The sequence below is a fragment of the Canis lupus genome, chromosome 19, assembly GCF_048164855.1.
Source record: "Canis lupus baileyi chromosome 19, mCanLup2.hap1, whole genome shotgun sequence".
In the NCBI taxonomy this organism is placed as follows: Eukaryota; Metazoa; Chordata; class Mammalia; order Carnivora; family Canidae; genus Canis; species Canis lupus.
In genome coordinates this window covers 3,105,591-3,117,628 of record NC_132856.1, presented here as the reverse complement: position 1 = coordinate 3,117,628, position 12,038 = coordinate 3,105,591, and the positions used below count along the sequence as shown (strand labels likewise).

The window sequence follows — 12,038 nt, the reverse complement described above, 5'->3', positions numbered from 1 at the left end:
ACTGCTGACCACGTGTGGGTCACATACATATCTTGGAGCCTAGGCCTGCTTGGGGCCCAGAACACCCCCCTCCTCCTTCCTCAGCTCACCTGGCAGCCCCTTCTTGGCTGTGCCCCTGGGGTGTCATGCACTCCCTAGTGCTCCTGATGAAGTCAGCCACAGGCACATTGTCTGTCCCCACCTGCCTTGAGGCTCCCGCCCCTCAGTGGTCCTGGCACCTGGGACCCTGACCATTCCTCCAGCACCTAGCACTATCAGCCAGCATTTTCTGGACACTTACTGTGGGCCTGGACTCTTTACATGGAGGAGCTCAGTTCCCCTCTGAAGGTAGGTACAGTTGGCAGCCCCATTTAACAGATGTTGAGAAGGAGGTACAGAAGGGCTAAGGACGTTGCCAAGGTCGCAGAGCGACTGGTGAGGCATTCTCTCACTGACTCGGGTATTAGATGGACCCCAGGATTCCAGTCCCCCTGCCCAGATGACCTCATGGCTGTGCCCACTCAACCTTGGAGCACTCCTGGTTGGAAGTGGTGTGGACTGACCTCTACCCACGTGGAGTCTGAAAAGACCAGCAGAGCTCAGGATGAAAAGCCTTCCCCTTCCCTCCCCTACTATCCACTGGGGGTTCCAAGGAGTCCCGGGGTCCCCAAGGAAGCTCATGTCCTTGGACCTGCATGGAGCCCGGAGGGCAGAACCCACTGGGCAAAGCTGAAAGAGCCCCAGGCCTGGCAGTGGTCAGCAACCGTGCATATCCCATGCAGCGCTGCATACCTGGGGTGTAGTCATATCCTTTGCTGTGGGGCTTGGCTAGTCCTCGATGCTTAGAGGGCTTCCAGCACTGCAACATAATGACCTACTTGTTTATGCCAGGCACTTCCCTTTAACCTCCCCCCAGTCCTCTCAGAGAGATATTACTGTACCTAGTTCTACTGAGAAACAAAGATCAGAGAGCTTAGGTGACTTGTTTGAGGCTGCACAGCATCGGTCTCTTTCCCTTCCTCGTCTCAGCCCCATTTCCCTACTGGTGCTACCTAGATCCACCTCCTAAATATATGACTTAAACTTGGCCCTTATCTCAGGACCAGCCTGCCCCAAGACACCCAGCAAATGTCTCAATCAAGAGAGACCCGTCTTTGTCTTCATGAAGGCAGCTAACATTGCAATGGCCATGTGATGTTGGCTAACAGAATGCTAACCTTTCTTTCCAGGGGACCTGGTCATTCTTTTCCGTCCTGGCTGGGGCTAAGCCAAGACACTCCAGAACTCTGCCTGCAGCCTGTGTAAGGGAATGGCACTTCGGAAGTAATTGTGAAGCACCTGCCGTGTGCTAGGGCCACACCCCCCTGTTTGATAGGGGGTGAGAAAAGGGTGATGCCCTCTGCGATGGCCACAGAACCATCTGGGAGTGATGGGGTGACTCTTGAGGAGGGGCTGGGCCTGCAGGGGCCCCTCTGCTACCTACTGGCAGCAGAGCACCATACACGGAGCTAATTTCAACACGTTTCTGGAAGGCTCTGCCCCACAAACCACTGGACTCAAGGCAAAGTCAAGAGGATTAGAGCCGGGGAAATGGGGGCAGAGGACACTCACCCTGTGCGACGTGCCTCTCTCTGCAGAAGCTCTATCAGGCTGTTTTCCCTGTGGCACCCAGGAGTGGAGCTCTGCCCCAGCCCCCTCCGTGGAGCTATTATCTGCCTCCACTTCTTCCTCACCTGGAGAAATCTTCCTGATCCCAGTGCCCGCAGCTCCTATCCCTGCTCGCACACCTCCGCGGCTCCTAGCCAATGCAGGACGGAGCCTGTGCTGTTTGCTACATATGGCTCTCAGACCCCATGCCTCGTCTCCTGCTGACCTGCGGGCTTTTGCCTTGTTCCCTGTCTCGCATCTGGCAAACTCTTCGGCACCCACTCAGTTCTGCTCCTCTCCACCTCAGACCATGTCCTTTCCTGCGACCCCCTTCTTGCCGGTCCAACCTCCTTGCTCCATCATTTCGAGGGGCTTGCAGAATTGGGCCTGGCATTCAGGTCTCCCTGATTTAGCCTCTGCCCCTCCACCCCTCCCAGGCTCCTCTTTCTCCCTGCCTTATGTACCTAGTACTGAGGCACTTAGAATTTCCAGAATGTGCCTCCTTACCTTCTTCCATCCTGCCTTGGTACACACTTTTGGCCCTTTAGTGACCCAAAGGTCACTTCAGTGTTTCTAGTCTCAGGGATGCCAGTGTTGGGAAAGGGTTACTCAACGCTGCCCTGGCTGAGCCCCGGGCTGAGCCCCGAATTTGGGCCAGAGCTACTCGCCCTCCACCAGTGAAGTCCACTCTCAAGAGCTGGTCCTCCACACGCCTCAGGGATGACCCTGCATTCTGGTAGGTGCACAGGGTAAGGTGAGAGGAGAGGCCCACAGTCCACCCTGGGGACAGGTCAGAGCAGAGAGCCGAGGCTTCTGACTATCTGCAGCATCCCTGAAGACACCCTGGGGTGATCCATGGAAGGCCCCCAGGTATGTGGGAAAGGGCACTTTGAGGCTGAGCCGTTGGTTGGGGCCAAATTGCAGGCAGGGTCTTCCAATGGCAAGTTGGCCTCAAGTTCAAAGATATGGTCAACAAAGGGAAATTCCTGATTCTAAGAAAAGAGCTTGGAGTGAATTAAAATGGCAGGGCTACTTTTGCAAAGGCAAAAAACCTAAGCCAACAAAACCCAGGACAACCCAGAATCCATGAGAAGCAGCATAGCATTGTGGTTGAGAGCAGGAATTTTGGAGCAAGACTACATAGGTTCCAGTCCTTATGTGCTGTGTGACCTTACCTAGGTCATCTACCCTCTCTGTGGCATGATTCCTTCAAAGCTGCAAAACAAAAATAACAGTGGTACCTACCTCATGGTTGGTTCACGTGAGGGATTAAATGATGTAAAACCTGTTCCAAACACTTGTTTAGAGGAGTGCTGTGGTAAGTATTTTATTATCAACTAGGGAATGGATGGATAAAGTGTGGTCCATTCATACTACAGAATATTATACAACAGAGGCGCCTGGGTGACTCAGTGGTTGAATGTCTGCCTTTGGCTCAGGGCGTGATCCCGGGGTCCCGGGATCAAGTCCCACATCAGACTCCCCCCAGGGGGCCTGCTTCTCCTTCTGCCTGTGTCTCTGCCTCCCTTTCTGTGTCTCTCATGAATAAATAAATAAATTCTTAATGCAAAAAAAGAATACAACATTTAAACAGAATGAACCAGATCTATATCATCCATAGAGATAGGTATTTAGAGTTTGGGTGAAAAAAGAATGTTGCAAATTAATATATACTTCCAACTACATGCCCCACTTTTGTGAGAACATATATATATTACATGTAAATTCATAGGAACTGATGAAGCTAATGTATACGTTAATTAAGAAGAGGTCTGGAAGGATGTGAAATATGCCTGTGTTTGTGGTGGTTTGGGGGAGGTAAAGATGACATCTGGGGAGGGCACTTGCAATAGGGGGTGGTGGGCATGCAGGACTTACCTTCTCTGCAGTGTTCAAAAGGAGAGTGTAATTACTTGTATAATGACAACTGAATTTATAGAAAGAAATTGTCAGGACCACAGGGTGTGAGGTTATGGTCCAGCGGGGGGATGGGGGGGTGGGGGTGGGCCAGCATGGCCTGGTAGAGCAGGGAATGCACCAGTATCTCTGTGAGGAAATATCTAGTTCAAAAAAAGCATTTCTGTGTTGTGAATAGTGTAATATTTGGGGTTTTTTTAGTGTAATATTTGGAAAAAGAAAGGAAATCAGTGACTTTTCTTGTAATGGAAGCAACAGGAAATACAGCTATACAAAACCCTTTGGGCAGCGGGGCTTGGATTTGAAAAGACAGAGGGGCACCTGGGTGGCTCATTCGGTTAAGCATCCAACTCTTGATTTCAGCTCAGGTCATGATCTCGGGGTTGTGAGAGCAGCCCGAGTCCGGCTCCATGCTCAGCAGAGGGTCTGCATGGGAGTCTCTCTCTCCCTCTGCCCCTCCCACTGCTGCCATGGATGCTTTCTCTGTCTCAAATAAATAAATCTTTTTTTTTTTTTTTTTTTTAAAGAAAAGACTGAGATGTAGGTAGGGGGGACGGGTGGGGGGCAGCTTTGTCCTGGCGTGCAGTGTCACTCTGATCCTCACACTGCTTCTTTTTTTTTTTTTTTTTTTTTTTTTCCTCACACTGCTTCTATGGAGTGGGGTCTTCCCCACCTAGTGCTGCAGACAACATGCATTGGGTGGGGAGTGAGTGTGCCAGGTCATACAGCAAGAGGCAGGTAGGACAGGGACTTGCATCCTGTCTGCAAATGTGCACAGACAGTGTTTCTACTGCACACTGTCTCTGTGCAAGGAAAGCCCAACGGCTTGGATATTAGGTGCCAGGAGTCCATGCCCATCTCTATCACTAGCCTCCTTTTATTATTATTCACAATAATAAGCAGACCTTCGCTGTATTGAACACTTACGTGTGCAAGGAACGTGTGCAAGGAACCCTATGAGTGGCATCTCATAAATCTTGCAATAACCCTATGAGGCAGGCCGTGGTGGAGTGCCTACGGAAGTGGGCCCAAGCTCCTGTCCCTCCCTTTACATGTGATGCAGGCCCTCCCATCAAGGGGTGCAGTCCGCTCCTCCGCCCCCGACTCTCGGCTGGCCCGGGACCTGCTTTGGCTGATAGAATGTGGCAGAAATGATTGTGTTCTAGTTCGCAGCCTGGGTCTCAAGAGGCCCTGTGCACTTCCACTGCGGCTCTTGAAACCGCTCAGCTGCCTGTGACCAAGCCCAGGCTCACCTGCTGGAGGATGAGACCCATGTGGCCCAGTCACCTGTTGCCCCAGCTGACAGCCGTGTCACCAGGCATGTGAGTGAGTCACAGCTTAAGCCGAGCTACTAGCTCCCTGCCAAGGCATGAGCAATAAATGGTTGCTTTTTTAAAGCCTGTTTCGGAGTATTTGTTAGGCACTACTGGTGGTGACAATGCACGATGCAGGGTGGCTCAGCCCCCTTAGACTGATAAAGATGTTGGTCTCAGAGAGGTTGGGATGCCCTGAGTTTGGACCCCAGCCTGGATGGCCACACTGAACGGCTGATTTGCCTGGGGGTACGGATTTCTCCCTGTGTGGCTGTTTCATCTTCAGCATATTAAAATACTTCCTGTTTCCTGCCCTGCCTATTTCTCCTGTTGTACTTTGAGGCTCCAAGGAGAATTCACATGTAAAGAAGCTCTGGGAGACCCCATCCACCCCCTGCCCCCTCCTCAAATTTCCATCTTGGGAAGAGCTCCTGCTTGATTTGGTTCTGCAGGTCAGGCTGGCCCTAGGGAATCGAGTTGGCGGGAATACGGGACTTTACCGAGTAATTATAGGATTAGGCATCCCCCTCGAAATTAAATGCTACCTTTTTACCTTCCAGAGAAGAATCCCACCCCCCACCCGCTACCATGTAATTATCTGGTGAATTACTCTACGGAGGTCTCATGGTAATTATGCGAGGAGTCAGAAGCCAGCAGTTCTCCCAGTCATTACAATCGAGGAATTAGCTTTCATTGTGTAAGCCCGCCTGCTGCCGCGGCGGGGCCGGTGCCAGAGCGAGTGGTCCTCCGGTCCTCCGCCGAGCCTGCCTGCACCTTGCCTCCCAGTTGCACAAGAGCAGGCTTCATGCAGGAGAGGGGGACCCCAGTGCACAGCCCCCAGCCATCCAGGTGGATGGCTACCTTGAACATCCAGAATCACACGCTCACCTGTCACCGAAAGACAGCAGGGTATTAAGAGCACAGAGCTTGGGGGCATGCTACCTGGGTCTAGCCACCCACAAGTATGGTGCCTGCTTCCCGCCTCAGTTTCCTCACCTGTAATGTGGGGTAGCGGTCAGGATTAAATGAACAAATAGACACAGGGTAGTTTCAGGATTAAATGAACAAATAGGCATGAGACATAACATGAGACAAATAGTCTTGCAAGAACATCTAGCACAGAGTGGGTCCAAGGAAGCATTTGCTTCTAAGATGATGATGTGTGGTGCCAGAGGCTGGATCCCTGAAATGCTCAGCAGAGGCAGAGCATTTGGCAGAAAAGTGGGTCCAGAGCAGGTCATCAGTCAGGGCCAGGAGGGGTGGTACCGAGTGAGGTGATAACTGAGGCAAGAAGAGGATTTGGGGCTGGAAATGCTGCAGGTGGGGATTATGCCTGGAGCCGGCCTGTCACTTTCTCCATGTTGGTGTCTGGCTCATTCGGACCAGGAGGGACTGGATCCTCCCCTTTCCCAGCAGATCGTATGGCCAAATACCCAGAAGCCAGTCCCACGGAGAAAGAACGTAGGTGCGCCTGATTCACAGTGGTGGCAGCTCTCACGGTCAAGCAGGAAACCAGTCCTCAAAGGCAAGGAGCTGGAGAAGGGGACAAAGGAGAGTCTGGAATGTGGGTGGAGAGCCCTCTGCTCCCTTTGTATCTGGCTCACTCATGTAAGAGTCCCAGCTCCCGAGGTAATTTGCTGGTGGCCTTGGGCAACTGGCTTTGCCTCTCTGAACTCTGGGGCAAAAAAACTATAAAACAGCCATGCTCACCTCTGATGGCTGTTGAGAGCGTTCAGGCTGCCGAGAGCATTCAGGCTGCTGACGTGTGTAATGGGCACACAGAGAAACTGCTCAGCCAATGCTGTGTAAAAACAAAATGAGCCAGGCATCTCCTCTCTCCATGGCCTTTGAGATATGACTCATTTCCTCTCCTCCTGGATGCAGCACTTCTGCAGGTTTTAGCTGAGACCAGCTGGGGCACCCCCATTTCCCAAATCCTTGGCCCTGGAGGAGTGGCTGCCTCCAGCTCCACAGGACCAGGGCTGACAAAGCCTGGCTGTGGAACGGACAATAAGAACCTGGTTTCTCTTCATTCTTTTGGCCACAGGCATCACGGCCACCCCCCATCCCCCACACCTCCCCACACACACAATGGATGTCTGGTGGTGGGGGCCTCAGCCTTGTGGTAGCCTCATGTACAACTGAGCAACTCTAGCTACAGGATTTGGTCCCAAAATGTGCTTTTGAACACGGAGTAACAAAGGCCTATCGGTCATCTAAGACCAGGTTCTTTTCCAAGGCTGGGGATCCTCCAACCATACTGTAAGTGACACTCGAAAACCTCAGAGATTTTGTCTGGCTGTGTTTCTAACTGGTGGTGTCCTCTGATTCCTGCCAATACACTATTCACATCTCTTGCTACACACACCCTGTCCTTTCTGCCTTGGGGCCCTATGGCTGCCTGGGGAGCTCTTGCACATCTTTCTTGGAGCACTGATGGCTCTGGCTTGTCTCTCTACTCCTCTGCCAGGCTCTCCCCAGTCTGCCAGCATTGCTTTGTGTCTCAGCCTCTTCCAGGAGCGGCCCCCTCCCCCTCTATCTCCTCACCTGTCAATCTTGTTCCTCTGCTCTCCCCGGAGCAGGGACTCCTTCTGAGCTTGCCGCCCTGCGGTCTGCGAATGGCAGTCGGAGGTCCCCCGCTGAGCCTTGTTCCTTTTCAACCCACTCTCCCCTCCATCGCTTCATCATTCTAGTCAGGCCCGAGACATGGACCGAATGAGGCAGGGCTCAATTCGAGCTTGGTACAAAGAGTATTTTGATGTTTTCATTTCTTTCTAGTTCAATACTTCCAGAAAACACATAGATTTGGCGCTGCTTCCAACAGGCTCTCTAACTACTTTTTTAAACTTTGTGCTGGCTAAAAAGTGAGGTGCAGTGTGATTGATGGTAGGACCCTGGGGTGGGGATGCAGCTCTGCCCAAGGGGCTGGCTAATTCTAGCCCTCAGATTCTTCCTCTCCCCCTTCTGCCCTGAGGTGTTCCCCACTCAGGCAAATGAACTAATGTTTCTGCCTGGAGAGTCCTGGCCAGGTCAGAGCCCAGAGCCCTCAGAGAACAAAGAAGCAAACCCAGGGACCTTTGTCCAAGCAGCAGCGGGAGGCTGGCCAGGAGCTCTCCTTGGTGCTGAAAGGGACTTCCCCAACCCTTCCCTTCCTGCCCCCCCTCCCCGCCCCCAAACACGAAGCAAGCAAATTCTAGCCTATCTGAAGTACTAATAGTCACTTTTTAAAATACAGCACACATTGGGTTCCTAACATGAGCTTTGTTTGTGCTAGGTACTTGGGACCTATCCTCAAAGGAGTAAACGGTGGCCACTGACTCCTAGGAACTCCTAGGCTGGTAAGGATGTTCAGCAATCCGAGAACAGCATGAGATGTGCTATGATTGAGGAATGACTGGGTTATGGGGGAGAATGTCAAAAGAATGTCTAGCCCAGATTTGGGGGGTCAGAGAAGGCTTCTTGGGGGAAGTAATATCTCAATTGAGCTCTAGTGGTGACCAGTTTTTAGCCAAGTGAGGGCAGAAACTAAAGAGGGTTCCACACAGAAGGAATGACATATTCAAAGGCATAAGAAAGGGTGCAGTGGTTCCAGAGCTTGGGCTCGAGGACCATTTCCACCACTAACTAGTTGTGCAACCTTAGGCAAATTACTTACCTTTCTGTGTTTTAGTTTTCCATCCTACAAAATATAATACAAAAAAATATACCCTTTTATAGGGTTGTTGTGAGGATTAAATGCTTTTAATAAATGCTGAGTGCTCAGAACTATGGCTGGGATATAGCAAATAGCAATGAAGTTTGTGCTGACTGGTGTAAAGGTTAAGTTGAGGGAAATACAGTGGCTGGGAGCATGCGCTACTTGGCAGTGGGTGGGGGAGCAGTGAGGTCTGGGTTTGCAGAGGTGGCAAAGCCAGCGGAGTAGGAGGTTGGAAGCCATGCTGGGGGCTAGGTTTCACTCTCAGTGCAGTTGGGACCATCATCAAAGGGTTGGCTGTGTGGAGAATGGGCTGGGTGGGAGACCCTAAAAATAAATATAGTGTGTGTGTTTCAAGGGGTTGGGTGGGGGGTGGTTGGGGAGGTGTCCCTCTCATCCAGACAGGAGCAGACATGTGGGGTGAGAAGCGGGGATGGGCTGAGACCATCCCCACATGTCCAGTTTTGGTGACGGGTGGATGATGGGGACATGTATCATAATTATGGTCATACATCTTTTGAAAGGCAGTCTGGATTTTTTATATCCTTTTTTTTTTCTTGATTCTCCTTCCCCCACAATAGGTTTTCCAGAAGAAAGCCCATGTCAACAACCCAGTAGGTAGCCTTCTGTATTTTTCTTTTGTGTTAATAAAATCCTATACAGACATATAGAGCTCTATGTATGTGCTCACAGAGCATTTTGGCCATTGTTTTATAAAAATGGGATCATATTATACATACTTATCTTCAAATTGCTTTTCTTATTCAACAATACTGTATAGAAATCCCTTTAAGTCTATTGGTGGAGAGTTAATTAAATTTTTTCATAGGTTGCCTAATATTCTATGGCTGTACTGACCAGGGTGCCACTGGCCGCTTTTCCCTTCTCACCCACCGGCAGTCCACCTCCCGGTTTCCACCCCGATCCTCGGGCATCACTGAGTTCCGGAACACGACATGCTGTTTCACACCTCCACGCCTTGGTGCAGCCTGTTCCCTTCGCCCAGTCTGATTCACACGGCTAACTCCTACTCATCTTCTCAAGATCCATCTGTAGCCTGTTCTCCATGAGAGCAGACCAGCGGGGTTGGGGTGGGGGTGGGGAGCACAAAAGTCAGGGGGCCAGAGAGTGGACAGTCACTGTGGGGCCTCCTAAGCAGGCAGTTTGGGCTTAGTCCTAGGGTGCGGGCGCTCCTGGAAGGTTTGAAGCAGGGGAATGACAAGTGTAAAGAAGCCACTTTGCTGGCTAGGGACCTGAAACTTGTGGAGAGCTGCCTTCGAGGCACAGCACCCTAGACCTTCCCTCCCCTCTCCCCTGAATGTCCCAATCTACCTCCTCCCTCCTGGTCCACACACCAGCCATTTACTTGTCCTCCTGCAGCACTGTCAGGATGGGCCCTAGCTCCCTGCTCCCCTCTGCTTCCTGCTACTCCCTGGCTGGCGTTTCCCAGAGATGGGAGCTTCACAGCTGATCATTACAAGCAGCAGCAAGGAAGGAATACAATCATCAGCCTCCATGGTCGGAGTCACCAGGAAGGTTCTAGTTGGATCCAAGTGTGAAGCACTGTCTCTGTGCAGTCTCCCCACTTCCTCTCAGGCTAGCTCTGCTGCCTTCTGTACTTTATTTCTGAGGGCAGGCACTGTCCCCCACCCCCCACCCCCCACCCCCCGCGCCAGGCTTCCATTTTCGTGGCTCTGAGAATGGACAGTGACAGTGAAACAGGTAAAGTAGCCTCTCTAGGTTCCCAGAGTCCTGGAGGCCACCACTAGGGTCCTAGAAAGAGCCCTGTTTTGAGTCCATTCCCACCCATCCTGAGGTCAGAGGTGACACATCAGCAGTTTGCAGGTGAAGTTGTCCACCAAATGTGGTAATATGAAATGGAACAGGACCAAACTTTTAGCTCTAATGGTCCTATTTCACTTCTAAGGTTACCAGGCAGTTACAGCAGGCAGGATACTGGGTTTCTAATTGTAATACACATACAGGGTTTCCTTTTTCAATAACCGTATTTAAGTGAAGAAAACTCTTAAGGATGCACCCACAGAAGACCTGGTCGGAGGGGTGGCTCAGATCTGAGAAAGAGCACTTTAGGACACTCTAGCGGGGAGGGGAGTGCCAGTGGGTGGCTTGCCGGTCAAACACATTTTTTCTTCCTTACCCTGTTTTGAAAAGCTATTGAATTGTGTACATTCCCATCAAAATCCAAATTTTCCAGCTTTTTTGGGGGAAAAATCTGAAAACTGGGCAAAACTAGGTGTGAGCTCTTCCGGGAGGGGCTCGGTGGCTGGGAGCAGTGTCCCCTCGCCAGGGCACACGGCGTGGCAGTCCCTGGCAGCTCGGCTGACCCACCGTGGTGCTTGCTGTCCGCGTGGCCATCTGAGTCCCACAAAGGAGAGCTGGGTGTGGGTGGTGGGGGCAGGGCCACGGGCTGTGCCCTGCGCGGGCGGCAGCATCAGCACAAGAAGCCCCACACCAGAGGCTTCCATTTTCGGTAGTGGCGCAGCGTCGGCTGGCTGAGGTCCCCTCCTGTCCTCTGTCTGGGCCTCAGTTTCCCCGTGCACAGCGAGCGCACGCAGGTGTGGCGGGGCCCAGGGTTCGGGCCTTGAGCGCGCTCCTGCGTCGGGCCCTCGGGGGACGGCAGGGGGCGCTCCCGGCCCGCGGGAACGCGCTCCAGCCCCAGGACAAAGGCTGGGGAGCGGCGGGCAGGCGGGGGCTCGGCAGGGCCGCCCCAGCCCGGCCCGCACAGACCGCAGACCCGGTTCCCCTCTCCTCTCCCTGCCGGTCCTTTAGGTCCCCGCCCCCATTTCTCGGGGGCTCTCGGTCTCTCCCACTCCATCGGTTTTGCACCTCATACTCTCCACCCTGGGGCTCCAAGTGGCTCTGCCTACCTCATGTCTGTTGTCTGCGCCTTTGACTCAAGCGGGGTCCCGTGTCCTCGTGGCCCAGAGGTCGCGGGAGCTGTTCCTAGCGTCATGTCTCTGCTTGTTCTATCTTCTAGAGAGGTGGCCAGAGCCCTCCTTCCCAGTGGAGGTGGGCACAGCCTCAGCCTCCTGCTCCCAATGACTCTGGCTGGCATCTCCTGGAAACAGCCTCTGAGCAACCCTCCCGCTGTCCACAGTCTTCATGAAAGCATCCAGGCTTACCTGGATTTCCCTCTTCCCCAGCCAAGTCCCCAGAGTTGCCCAGGGACTGGATGAGAGGCAGGGAGCCGGGCACACCTGGTGCGCCCTTTGACTTAATTCTAACACACACACATTTTGGAGTGCCCGCGGCGCCGCGTGGGAATGGAAGCCCCTCAGACTCTGGGGTGAGGCCAAGGGACGCGAGTATACCCCTGCCAGCACCTCGAGGGCCCTTCCTGCCGAGGATTCTTCACCATCTCTGTCCCCCATTCTCCACCTGAATAATAAAAGAATAGGGCTCTATGACTTTTTCCAACTCTGACCATCTAGCTTCTAATGAAATGCACCTAAAGTCCCACCCTCCTG

General features: G+C 52.6%; 1 long non-coding RNA gene across 1 annotated transcript; it reads right to left on the bottom strand.

Annotated features, from left to right (window-relative positions):
* Positions 1-5,900: 5,900 nt before the first annotated feature.
* LOC140609705 (uncharacterized) lies at positions 5,901-11,682 on the bottom strand. The gene is made up of 2 exons (XR_012011456.1): positions 11,439-11,682; positions 5,901-6,389 (listed from the first exon to the last, which is right to left on the bottom strand). It is a non-coding gene; the product is annotated as an uncharacterized lncRNA (long non-coding RNA).
* Positions 11,683-12,038: the final 356 nt, after the last annotated feature.